Source organism: Pristiophorus japonicus, chromosome 23 (assembly GCF_044704955.1).
Source record: "Pristiophorus japonicus isolate sPriJap1 chromosome 23, sPriJap1.hap1, whole genome shotgun sequence".
Lineage (NCBI taxonomy): Eukaryota > Metazoa > Chordata > Chondrichthyes > Pristiophoridae > Pristiophorus > Pristiophorus japonicus.
In genome coordinates this window covers 31063481-31076924 of record NC_091999.1, presented here as the reverse complement: position 1 = coordinate 31076924, position 13444 = coordinate 31063481, and the positions used below count along the sequence as shown (strand labels likewise).

General features: G+C 43.9%; 4 non-coding genes across 4 annotated transcripts; all 4 read left to right on the top strand.

Annotated features, from left to right (window-relative positions):
- Positions 1 to 7712: 7712 nt before the first annotated feature.
- trnas-aga (transfer RNA serine (anticodon AGA)) lies at positions 7713 to 7793 on the top strand. The gene has a single exon. It is a non-coding gene; the product is annotated as a tRNA-Ser (tRNA).
- Positions 7794 to 9373: 1580 nt separating this feature from the next.
- trnad-guc (transfer RNA aspartic acid (anticodon GUC)) lies at positions 9374 to 9445 on the top strand. Its single transcript has one exon. It is a non-coding gene; the product is annotated as a tRNA-Asp (tRNA).
- Positions 9446 to 9662: 217 nt separating this feature from the next.
- Positions 9663 to 9743, top strand: trnas-aga (transfer RNA serine (anticodon AGA)). The gene has a single exon. It is a non-coding gene; the product is annotated as a tRNA-Ser (tRNA).
- A 1869-nt stretch (positions 9744 to 11612) lies between these two features.
- Positions 11613 to 11693, top strand: trnas-aga (transfer RNA serine (anticodon AGA)). The gene has a single exon. It is a non-coding gene; the product is annotated as a tRNA-Ser (tRNA).
- The last annotated feature ends 1751 nt before the right edge of the window (positions 11694 to 13444 follow it).

Below are 13444 nucleotides of genomic sequence, written 5' to 3'. Positions count from 1 at the left end.
ACTACGATTCTCAGCATTTTTCATTCCATTTCACAATTTAACCGGTTCTCTGCCAAACTGATCCTGAGATCGATGGAATAACGTCCCACACCTTTCAACTTTGACATTTTTTTCTCATTTTTATTAATCTGCAATATTCACGATACATCCGTTTCAAAAATCGCAAACATCAGTCAAAGTTGCGACAGTGATTCAGCCTGTCTATCCCTCGAGATGTCTGAGGCATCTGTGCATGCCTGTTGGTGCGTGCAAATTTTTGGTTATGTGTGTGTGGGTCTCTGTGTCTGTCTATCTATTTATATGTCTTTGTGAATATGCAACTGTCACTGGAAATCATCACCATGAATTTGGTATGTCCTGGAACTTATAAAAATGACTTGGGGAAAATAATACGGTTGTGAACTTTTGTATCGGCTTTGGTTCAGTGGCCGCATTCTCGACTGAATCGGGAGTTTGTCTGTTCAAGTCGCACTCCTGAGACTTGAGCATATCATCTTGGCTAACATTCAAGTGCAGCACTTGTGGAATTTTGCAATGTTGAAACTGTTGACATTCGGATGAAATGTTAAGTTGAAGCTCCGTCTGCACCCTCGGGTGGATATGAAAGTTCCCAGTGCATTATTCGAAAAAGCATAGGAGAGTTGCCCCCGTGTCAATATTACTAAAAATGTTCGTAAATGCTCACTGAAAGCCGATGTGCATCTGTTTGTATGTGGGGTTGGGGTTGAAGCCCAGATTCTCACAGAGACAGAATCCAGGTTCTCACAGGACCAGAATAGCCGAGTGGTTGAGGCGTTGGCCTTAAAACTCAATGGGTTTGTCCCGCGTGGGTTTGTCCCCCACTCCTGGTATCTCTTTAATTTAACACGGATATTCTCCCATTCTGATCAGTGAGACCGGATTTTCATCGGTTGAATCAGCAATTTTCTGTAACAATGTGACACTCTGAACCGATAATGAAATGAAATTGTGAAATGTATCTGTGTCGCTCGGTTTCTGCCTCTCTCTGTCTCTTCAGAGAGTTTTGTATGTTTGAGTCTTTGTCTCTCTCAGTCTGACTCACTCTGTCTGTCCCTGTTTCTCTGTTTGTCTCTGTCTCTCAATCTGTCTCTTTCTCACGGTGCCACGTCTGTTCCAATGGGATTCTCTCTGACTGTTTGTCTGACTGGCTCTCTCTTTCCCATCATTTCGGTCTGTCCATGTCTTTGCCTGTCTCTGTTAGTCCCTGCCTGTAAGCTGAGAAGTATTTCCATCATTTTCTGTTTTAGTCTCTATCGCTCTCTCTCTATCTGTCTCTCTCCGCGTCACTGTCTTTATCATTGTCTTTCTCTCACTCTTTCCCTCTCTCTCTTAATAGATCACACACACATCTCTGTATATGTATATATTTGGGTCTTTTTCTCACTCAGTCTGCCTCTCCTTCTCAGTCTCACACTTTCTGTCTTTCGTTGTCTCTATCTCGTTGTCTGTATCTCCCTGTTTGTCGGTTTGTCTCTGTCTCTCAATGTGTCTGTCGACTACTCCTGGTGTCCAGTTCTGTTCACAGTGACTCGATTCCTGCTCTGACAGAACTGGTCCCCGTCAGTTCCTCGTTAGTTTAGTGGTGAGTTTCCCCGCCTGTCACGCGGGACACCGGGGTTCAATTCCCCAACGGGGAGGCAGTTGTTTCAAGATGTCGAATTTTACTTCTGTTTCTTGGAAGAGATGCATATTAAAAAGTTCCAGAGCAATATGGAACTGTAAAAATACTGGTACATGAGATTGCCTCGTCCAGATTTTTAGCAAACGGAGAAATTTTCAGGAGTTGTTGGCCGTCTGCTGCACAGAGATGGATGACTGAGTTTTTTCTGAGTAAAGTTTAAAAAGCTAGCGACACAGTAGTCGTGACCGAGTGGTTAAGGCGATGGACTAGAAATCCATTGGGTTATCCCGCGTAGGTTCGAATCCTGCCGACGACGATTCTCAGCATTTTTCATTCCATTTCACAATTTAACCGGTTCTCTGCCAAACTGATCCTGAGATAGATGGAATAACGTCCCACACCTTTCAACTTTGACATTTTTATTAATCTGCAATATTCACGATACCTCCGTTTCAAAAATCGCAAACATCAGTCAAAGTTGCGACACTGATTCAGCCTATCTCTCCCTCGAGATGTCTGAGGCATCTGTGCATGCCTGTTGGTGCGTGCAAATTTTTGGTTATGTGTGTGTGGGTCTCTGTGTCTGTCTATCTATTTATATGTCTTTGTGAATATGCAACTGTCACTGGAAATCATCACCATGAATTTGGTATGTCCTGGAACTTATAAAAATGACTTGGGGAAAATAATACGGTTGTGAACTTTTGTATCGGCTTTGGTTCAGTGGCCGCATTCTCGACTGAATCGGGAGTTTGTCTGTTCAAGTCGCACTCCTGAGACTTGAGCATATCATCTTGGCTAACACTCAAGTGCAGCACTTGGGGAATTTTGCAATGTTGAAGCTGTTGACATTCGGATGAAATGTTAAGTTGAAGCTCCGTCTGCACCCTCGGGTGGATATGAAAGTTCCCAGTGCATTATTCGAAAAAGAATAGGAGAGTTGCCCCCGTGTCAATATTACTAAAAATGTTCGTAAATGCTCACTGAAAGCCGATGTGCATCTGTTTGTATGTGGGGTTGGGGTTGAAGCCCAGATTCTCACAGAGACAGAATCCAGGTTCTCACAGGACCAGAATAGCCGAGTGGTTGAGGCGTTGGCCTTAAAACTCAATGGGTTTGTCCCGCGTGGGTTTGTCCCCCACTCCTGGTATCTCTTTAATTTAACACGGATATTCTCCCATTCTGATCAGTGAGACCGGATTTTCATCGGTTGAATCAGCAATTTTCTGTAACAATGTGACACTCTGAACCGATAATGAAATGAAATTGTGAAATGTATCTGTGTCGCTCGGTTTCTGCCTCTCTCTGTCTCTTCAGAGAGTTTTGTATGTTTGAGTCTTTGTCTCTCTCAGTCTGACTCACTCTGTCTGTCCCTGTTTCTCTGTTTGTCTCTGTCTCTCAATCTGTCTCTTTCTCACGGTGCCACGTCTGTTCCAATGGGATTCTCTCTGACTGTTTGTCTGACTGGCTCTCTCTTTCCCATCATTTCGGTCTGTCCATGTCTTTGCCTGTCTCTGTTAGTCCCTGCCTGTAAGCTGAGCAGTATTTCCATCATTTTCTGTTTTAGTCTCTATCGCTCTCTCTCTATCTGTCTCTCTCCTTGTCACTGTCTTTATCATTGTCTTTCTCTCACTCTTTCCCTCTCTCTCTTAATAGATCACACACACATCTCTGTATATGTATATATTTGAGTCTTTTTCTCACTCAGTCTGCCTCTCCTTCTCAGTCTCACACTTTCTGTCTCTCGCTGTCTGTCTCTCCCTGTTTGTCTCTCCCTGTTTGTCGGTTTGTCTCTGTCTCTCAATGTGTCTGTCGACTTCTCCTGTTGTCCAGTGCTGTTCACAGTGACTCGATTCCTGCTCTGACAGAGCTGGCACCCGTCAGTTCCTCGTTAGTATAGTGGTGAGTAAACATGCCTGTCACGCGGGTGACCGGGGTTCAATTCCCCGACGGGGAGGCAGTTGTTTCAAGATGACGAATTTTACTTCTGTTTTTTGGAAGAGATGCATATTAAAAAGTTTTAGAGCAATATGGAACTATAAAAATACAGGTAGATGAGATTGCCTCGTCCAGATTTTTAGCAAACGGAGAATTTTTCAGGAGTCTTTGGCCGTCTGCTACACAGAGAGGGATGACTGAGTTTTTTCTGAGTAAAGTTTAAAAAGGCAGCGACACAGTAGTCTTGGCCGAGTGGTTAAGGCGATGGACTAGAAATCCATTGAGTTATCCCGCGCAGGTTCGAATGCTGCCGACTACGATTCTCAGCATTTTTCATTCCATTTCACAATTTAACCGGTTCTCTGCCAAACTGATCCTGAGATCGATGGAATAACGTCCCACACCTTTCAACTTTGACATTTTTTTCTCATTTTTATTAATCTGCAATATTCACGATACATCCGTTTCAAAAATCGCAAACATCAGTCAAAGTTGCGACAGTGATTCAGCCTGTCTGTCCCTCGAGATGTCTGAGGCATCTGTGCATGCCTGTTGGTGCGTGCAAATTTTTGGTTATGTGTGTGTGGGTCTCTGTGTCTGTCTATCTATTTATATGTCTTTGTGAATATGCAACTGTCACTGGAAATCATCACCATGAATTTGGTATGTCCTGAAACTTATAAAAATGACTTGGGGAAAATAATACGGTTGTGAACTTTTGTATCGGCTTTGGTTCAGTGGCCGCATTCTCGACTGAATCGGGAGTTTGTCTGTTCAAGTCGCACTCCTGAGACTTGAGCATATCATCTTGGCTAACATTCAAGTGCAGCACTTGTGGAATTTTGCAATGTTGAAACTGTTGACATTCGGATGAAATGTTAAGTTGAAGCTCCGTCTGCACCCTCGGGTGGATATGAAAGTTCCCAGTGCATTATTCGAAAAAGCATAGGAGAGTTGCCCCCGTGTCAATATTACTAAAAATGTTCGTAAATGCTCACTGAAAGCCGATGTGCATCTGTTTGTATGTGGGGTTGGGGTTGAAGCCCAGATTCTCACAGAGACAGAATCCAGGTTCTCACAGGACCAGAATAGCCGAGTGGTTGAGGCGTTGGCCTTAAAACTCAATGGGTTTGTCCCGCGTGGGTTTGTCCCCCACTCCTGGTATCTCTTTAATTTAACACGGATATTCTCCCATTCTGATCAGTGAGACCGGATTTTCATCGGTTGAATCAGCAATTTTCTGTAACAATGTGACACTCTGAACCGATAATGAAATGAAATTGTGAAATGTATCTGTGTCGCTCGGTTTCTGCCTCTCTCTGTCTCTTCAGAGAGTTTTGTATGTTTGAGTCTTTGTCTCTCTCAGTCTGACTCACTCTGTCTGTCCCTGTTTCTCTGTTTGTCTCTGTCTCTCAATCTGTCTCTTTCTCACGGTGCCACGTCTGTTCCAATGGGATTCTCTCTGACTGTTTGTCTGACTGGCTCTCTCTTTCCCATCATTTCGGTCTGTCCATGTCTTTGCCTGTCTCTGTTAGTCCCTGCCTGTAAGCTGAGAAATATTTCCATCATTTTCTGTTTTAGTCTCTATCGCTCTCTCTCTATCTGTCTCTCTCCGCGTCACTGTCTTTATCATTGTCTTTCTCTCACTCTTTCCCTCTCTCTCTTAATAGATCACACACACATCTCTGTATATTTATATATTTGGGTCTTTTTCTCACTCAGTCTGCCTCTCCTTCTCAGTCTCACACTTTCTGTCTTTCGTTGTCTCTATCTCGTTGTCTGTATCTCCCTGTTTGTCGGTTTGTCTCTGTCTCTCAATGTGTCTGTCGACTACTCCTGGTGTCCAGTTCTGTTCACAGTGACTCGATTCCTGCTCTGACAGAACTGGTTCCCGTCAGTTCCTCGTTAGTGTAGTGGTGAGTTTCCCCGCCTGTCACGCGGGACACCGGGGTTCAATTCCCCAACGGGGAGGCAGTTGTTTCAAGATGTCGAATTTTACTTCTGTTTCTTGGAAGAGATGCATATTAAAAAGTTCCAGAGCAATATGGAACTGTAAAAATACTGGTACATGAGATTGCCTCGTCCAGATTTTTAGCAAACGGAGAAATTTTCAGGAGTTGTTGGCCGTCTGCTGCACAGAGATGGATGACTGAGTTTTTTCTGAGTAAAGTTTAAAAAGCTAGCGACACAGTAGTCGTGACCGAGTGGTTAAGGCGATGGACTAGAAATCCATTGGGTTATCCCGCGTAGGTTCGAATCCTGCCGACGACGATTCTCAGCATTTTTCATTCCATTTCACAATTTAACCGGTTCTCTGCCAAACTGATCCTGAGATAGATGGAATAACGTCCCACACCTTTCAACTTTGACATTTTTATTAATCTGCAATATTCACGATACATCCGTTTCAAAAATCGCAAACATCAGTCAAAGTTGCGACACTGATTCAGCCTATCTCTCCCTCGAGATGTCTGAGGCATCTGTGCATGCCTGTTGGTGCGTGCAAATTTTTGGTTATGTGTGTGTGGGTCTCTGTGTCTGTCTATCTATTTATATGTCTTTGTGAATATGCAACTGTCACTGGAAATCATCACCATGAATTTGGTATGTCCTGGAACTTATAAAAATGACTTGGGGAAAATAATACGGTTGTGAACTTTTGTATCGGCTTTGGTTCAGTGGCCGCATTCTCGACTGAATCGGGAGTTTGTCTGTTCAAGTCGCACTCCTGAGACTTGAGCATATCATCTTGGCTAACACTCAAGTGCAGCACTTGGGGAATTTTGCAATGTTGAAGCTGTTGACATTCGGATGAAATGTTAAGTTGAAGCTCCGTCTGCACCCTCGGGTGGATATGAAAGTTCCCAGTGCATTATTCGAAAAAGAATAGGAGAGTTGCCCCCGTGTCAATATTACTAAAAATGTTCGTAAATGCTCACTGAAAGCCGATGTGCATCTGTTTGTATGTGGGGTTGGGGTTGAAGCCCAGATTCTCACAGAGACAGAATCCAGGTTCTCACAGGACCAGAATCGCCGAGTGGTTGAGGCGTTGGCCTTAAAACTCAATGGGTTTGTCCCGCGTGGGTTTGTCCCCCACTCCTGGTATCTCTTTAATTTAACACGGATATTCTCCCATTCTGATCAGTGAGACCGGATTTTCATCGGTTGAATCAGCAATTTTCTGTAACAATGTGACACTCTGAACCGATAATGAAATGAAATTGTGAAATGTATCTGTGTCGCTCGGTTTCTGCCTCTCTCTGTCTCTTCAGAGAGTTTTGTATGTTTGAGTCTTTGTCTCTCTCAGTCTGACTCACTCTGTCTGTCCCTGTTTCTCTGTTTGTCTCTGTCTCTCAATCTGTCTCTTTCTTACGGTGCCACGTCTGTTCCAATGGGATTCTCTCTGACTGTTTGTCTGACTGGCTCTCTCTTTCCCATCATTTCGGTCTGTCCATGTCTTTGCCTGTCTCTGTTAGTCCCTGCCTGTAAGCTGAGCAGTATTTCCATCATTTTCTGTTTTAGTCTCTATCGCTCTCTCTCTATCTGTCTCTCTCCTTGTCACTGTCTTTATCATTGTCTTTCTCTCACTCTTTCCCTCTCTCTCTTAATAGATCACACACACATCTCTGTATATGTATATATTTGAGTCTTTTTCTCACTCAGTCTGCCTCTCCTTCTCAGTCTCACACTTTCTGTCTCTCGCTGTCTGTCTCTCCCTGTTTGTCTCTCCCTGTTTGTCGGTTTGTCTCTGTCTCTCAATGTGTCTGTCGACTTCTCCTGTTGTCCAGTGCTGTTCACAGTGACTCGATTCCTGCTCTGACAGAGCTGGCACCCGTCAGTTCCTCGTTAGTATAGTGGTGAGTAAACATGCCTGTCACGCGGGAGACCGGGGTTCAATTCCCCGACGGGGAGGCAGTTGTTTCAAGATGACGAATTTTACTTCTGATTTTTTGGAAGAGATGCATATTAAAAAGTTTTAGAGCAATATGGAACTATAAAAATACAGGTGGATGAGAATGCCTCGTCCAGATTTTTAGCAAACGGAGAATTTTTCAGGAGTCTTTGGCCGTCTGCGACACAGAGAGGGATGACTGAGTTTTTTCTGAGTAAAGTTTAAAAAGGCAGCGACACAGTAGTCGTGGCCGAGTGGTTAAGGCGATGGACTAGAAATCCATTGAGTTATCCCGCGCAGGTTCGAATCCTGCCGACTACGATTCTCAGCATTTTTCATTCCATTTCACAATTTAACCGGTTCTCTGCCAAACTGATCCTGAGATCGATGGAATAACGTCCCACACCTTTCAACTTTGACATTTTTTTCTCATTTTTATTAATCTGCAATATTCACGATACATCCGTTTCAAAAATCGCAAACATCAGTCAAAGTTGCGACAGTGATTCAGCCTATCTTTCCCTCGAGATGTCTGAGGCATCTGTGCATGCCCGTTGGTGCGTGCAAATTTTTGGTTATGTGTGTGTGGGTCTCTGTGTCTGTCTATCTATTTATATGTCTCTGTGTATGTGCAACTGTCACTGGAAATCATCACCATGAATTTGGTATGTCCTGGAACTTATAAAAACGACTTGGGGAAAATAATACGGTTGTGAACTTTTGTATCGGCTTTGGTTCAGTGGCCGCATTCTCGACTGAATCGGGAGTTTGTCTGTTCAAGTCGCACTCCTGAGACTTGAGCATATCATCTTGGCTAACACTCAAGTGCAGCACTTGGGGAATTTTGTAATGTTGAAGCTGTTGACTTTCGGATGAAATGTTAAATTGAAGCTCCGTCTGCACCCTCGGGTGGATATGAAAGTTCCCAGTGCATTACTCGAAAAAGAATAGGAGAGTTGCCCCCGTGTCAATATTACTAAAAATGTTCGTAAATGCTCACTGAAAGCCGATGTGCATCTGTTTGTATGTGGGGTTGGGGTTGAAGCCCAGATTCTCACAGAGACAGAATCCAGGTTCTCACAGGACCAGAATAGCCGAGTGGTTGAGGCGTTGGCCTTAAAACTCAATGGGTTTGTCCCGCGTGGGTTTGTCCCACACTCCTGGTATCTCTTTAATTTAACACGGATATTCTCCCATTCTGATCAGTGAGACCGGATTTTCATCGGTTGAATCAGCAATTTTCTGTAACAATGTGACACTCTGAACCGATAATGAAATGAAATTGTGAAATGTATCTGTGTCGCTCGGTTTCTGCCTCTCTCTCTCTCTTCAGAGAGTTTTGTATGTTTGAGTCTTTGTCTCTCTCAGTCTGACTCACTCTGTCTGTCCCTGTTTCTCTGTTTGTCTCTGTCTCTCAATCTGTCTCTTTCTCACAGTGCCACGTCTGGTCCAATGGGATTCTCTCTGACTGTTTGTCTGACTGGCTCTCTCTTTCCCATCATTTCGGTCTGTCCATGTCTTTGCCTGTCTCTGTTAGTCCCTGCCTGTAAGCTGAGAAGTATTTCCATCATTTTCTGTTTTAGTCTCTATCGCTCTCTCTCTATCTGTCTCTCTCCTTATCACTGTCTTTATCATTGTCTTTCTCTCACTCTTTCCGTCTCTCTCTTAATAGATCACACACACATCTCTGTATATGTATATATATGAGTCTTTTTCTCACTCAGTCTGCCTCTCCTTCTCAGTCTCACACTTTCTGTCTCTCGTTGTCTCTATCTCGCTGTCTGTCTCTCCCTGTTTGTCGGTTTGTCTCTGTCTCTCAATGTGTCTGTCGACTTCTCCTGTTCTCCAGTGCTGTTCACAGTGACTCGATTCCTAATCTGACAGAGCTGGTACCCGTCAGTTCCTCGTTAGTATAGTGGTGAGTATCCCCGCCTGTCACGCGGGAGACCGGCGTTCAATTCGCCGACGGGGAGGCAGTTGTTTCAAGTTGTCGAATTTTACTTCTGTTTCTTGGAAGAGATGCATATTAAAAAGTTCCAGAGCAATATGGAACTATAAAAATACAGGTGGATGAGATTGCCTCGTCCAGATTTTTAGCAAACGGAGAATTTTTCAGGAGTCTTTGGCCGTCTGCTACACAGAGATGGATGACTGAGTTTTCTGAGTAAAGTATAAAAAGGCAGCGACACAGTAGTCGTGGCCGAGTGGTTAAGGCGATGGACTAGAAATCAATTGGGTTATCCCGCGCAGGTTCGAATCCTGCCGACTACGACTCTCAGCATTTTTCATTCCATTTCACAATTTAACCGGTTCTCTGCCAAACTGATCCTGAGACAGATGGAATAACGTCCCACACCTTTCAACTTTGACATTTTTTTCTCATTTTTATTAATCTGCAATATTCACGATACATCCGTTTCAAAAATCGCAAACATCAGTCAAAGTTGCGACAGTGATTCAGCCTGTCTATCCCTCGAGATGTCTGAGGCATCTGTGCATGCCCGTTGGTGTGTGCAAATTTTTGGTTACGTGTGTGTGGGTCTCTGTGTCTGTCTATCTATTTATATGTCTCTGTGTATGTGCAACTGTCACTGGAAATCATCACCATGAATTTGGTATGTCCTGGAACTTATAAAAACGACTTGGGGAAAATAATACGGTTGTGAACTTTTGTATCGGCTTTGGTTCAGTGGCCGCATTCTCGACTGAATCGGGAGTTTGTCTGTTCAAGTCGCACTCCTGAGACTTGAGCATATCATCTTGGCTAACAATCAAGTGCAGCACTTGGGGAATTTTGTAATGTTGAAGCTGTTGACTTTCGGATGAAATGTTAAATTGAAGCTCCGTCTGCACCCTCGGGTGGATATGAAAGTTCCCAGTGCATTACTCGAAAAAGAATAGGAGAGTTGCCCCCGTGTCAATATTACTAAAAATGTTCGTAAATGCTCACTGAAAGCCGATGTGCATCTGTTTGTATGTGGGGTTGGGGTTGAAGCCCAGATTCTCACATAGACAGAATCCAGGTTCTCACAGGACCAGAATAGCCGAGTGGTTGAGGCGTTGGCCTTAAAACTCAATGGGTTTGTCCCGCGTGGGTTTGTCCCCCACTCCTGGTATCTCTTTAATTTAACACGGATATTCTCCCATTCTGATCAGTGAGACCGGATTTTCATCGGTTGAATCAGCAATTTTCTGTAACAATGTGACACTCTGAACCGATAATGAAATGAAATTGTGAAATGTATCTGTGTCGCTCGGTTTCTGCCTCTCTCTCTCTCTTCAGAGAGTTTTGTATGTTTGAGTCTTTGTCTCTCTCAGTCTGACTCACTCTGTCTGTCCCTGTTTCTCTGTTTGTCTCTGTCTCTCAATCTGTCTCTTTCTCACGGTGCCACGTCTGGTCCAATGGGATTCTCACTGACTGTTTGTCTGACTGGCTCTCTCTTTCCCATCATTTCGGTCTGTCCATGTCTTTGCCTGTCTCTGTTAGTCCCTGCCTGTAAGCTGAGAAGTATTTCCATCATTTTCTGTTTTAGTCTCTATCGCTCTCTCTCTATCTGTCTCTCTCCTTATCACTGTCTTTATCATTGTCTTTCTCTCACTCTTTCCGTCTCTCTCTTAATAGATCACACACACATCTCTGTATATGTATATATATGAGTCTTTTTCTCACTCAGTCTGCCTCTCCTTCTCAGTCTCACACTTTCTGTCTCTCGTTGTCTCTATCTCGCTGTCTGTCTCTCCCTGTTTGTCGGTTTGTCTCTGTCTCTCAATGTGTCTGTCGACTTCTCCTGTTCTCCAGTGCTGTTCACAGTGACTCGATTCCTGCTCTGACAGAGCTGTTAACCGTCAGTTCGTCGTTAGTATAGTGGTGAGTATCCCCGCCTGTCACGCGGGAGACCGGCGTTCAATTCCCCGACGGGGAGGCAGTTGTTTCAAGATGTCGAATTTTACTTCTGTTTCTTGGAAGAGATGCATATTAAAAAGTTCCAGAGCAATATGGAACTATAAAAATACAGGTAGATGAGATTGCCTCGTCCAGATTTTTAGCAAACGGAGAATTTTTCAGGAGTCTTTGGCCGTCTGCTACACAGAGATGGATGACTGAGTTTTCTGAGTAAAGTTTAAAAAGGCAGCGACACAGTAGTCGTGGCCGAGTGGTTAAGGCGATGGACTAGAAATCCATTGGGTTATCCCGCGCAGGTTCGAATCCTGCCGACTACGACTCTCAGCATTTTTCATTCCATTTCACAATTTAACCGGTTCTTTGCCAAACTGATCCTGAGACAGATGGAATAACGTCCCACACCTTTAAACTTTGACATTTTTTTCTCATTTTTATTAATCTGCAATATTCACGATACATCCGTTTCAAAAATCGCAAACATCAGTCAAAGTTGCGACAGTGATTCAGCCTGTCTATCCCTCGAGATGTCTGAGGCATCTGTGCATGCCCGTTGGTGTGTGCAAATTTTTGGTTATGTGTGTGTGGGTCTCTGTGTCTGTCTATCTATTTATATGTCTCTGTGTATGTGCAACTGTCACTGGAAATCATCACCATGAATTTGGTATGTCCTAGAACTTATAAAAACGACTTGGGGAAAATAATACGGTTGTGAACTTTTGTATCGGCTTTGGTTCAGTGGCCGCATTCTCGACTGAATCGGGAGTTTGTCTGTTCAAGTCGCACTCCTGAGACTTGAGCATATCATCTTGGCTAACATTCAAGTGCAGCACTTGTGGAATTTTGCAATGTTGAAGCTGTTGACTTTCGGATGAAATGTTGAATTGAAGCTCCGTCTGCACCCTCGGGTGGATATGAAAGTTCCCAGTGCATTACTCGAAAAAGAATAGGAGAGTTGCCCCCGTCTCAATATTACTAAAAATGTTCGTAAATGCTCACTGAAAGCCGATGTGCATGTGTTTGCATGTGGGGTTGGGGTTGAAGCCCAGATTCTCACAGAGACAGAATCCAGGTTCTCACAGGACCAGAATAGCCGATTGGTTGAGGCGTTGGCCTTAAAACTCAATGGGTTTGTCCCGCGTGGTTTCGTCCCCAACTCCTGGTATCTCTTTAATGTAACACGTATTTCCTCCCATTCCGATCAATGAGACCTGATTTTCATCGGTTGAATCAGCAATTTTCTGTAACAATGTGACACTCTGAACCGATAATGAAATGAAATTGTGAAATGTATCTGTGTCGCTCGGTTTCTGCCTCTCTCTCTCTTAAGAGAGTTTTGTATGTTTGAGTCTGTCTCTCTCAGTCAGACTCACTCTGTCTGTCCCTGTTTCTCTGTTTGTCTTTGTCTCTCAATCTGTCTCTTTCTCACGGTGCCACGTCTGTTCCAATGGGATTCTCTCTGACTGTTTGTCTGACTGGCTCTCTCTTTCCCATCATTTCGGTCTGTCCATGTCTTTGCCTGTCTCTGTTAGTCCCTGCCTGTAAGCTGAGAAATATTTCCATCATTTTCTGTTTTAGTCTCTATCGCTCTCTCTCTATCTGTCTCTCTCCGCGTCACTGTCTTTATCATTGTCTTTCTCTCACTCTTTCCCTCTCTCTCTTAATAGATCACACGCATACATCTCTGTATATGTATATATTTGGGTCTTTTTCTCACTCAGTCTGCCTCTCCTTCGCAGTCTCACACTTTCTGTCTTTCGTTGTCTCTATCTCGTTGTCTGTATCTCCCTGTTTGTCGGTTTGTCTCTGTCTCTCAATGTGTCTGTCGACTACTCCTGGTGTCCAGTTCTGTTCACAGTGACTCGATTCCTGCTCTGACAGAACTGGTTCCCGTCAATTCCTCGTTAGTGTAGTGGTGAGTTTCCCCGCCTGTCACGCGCGACACCGGGGTTCAATTCCCCAACGGGGAGGCAGTTGTTTCAAGATGTCGAATTTTACTTCTGTTTCTTGGAAGAGATGCATATTAAAAAGTTCCAGAGCAATATGGAACTGTAAAAATACTGGTACATGA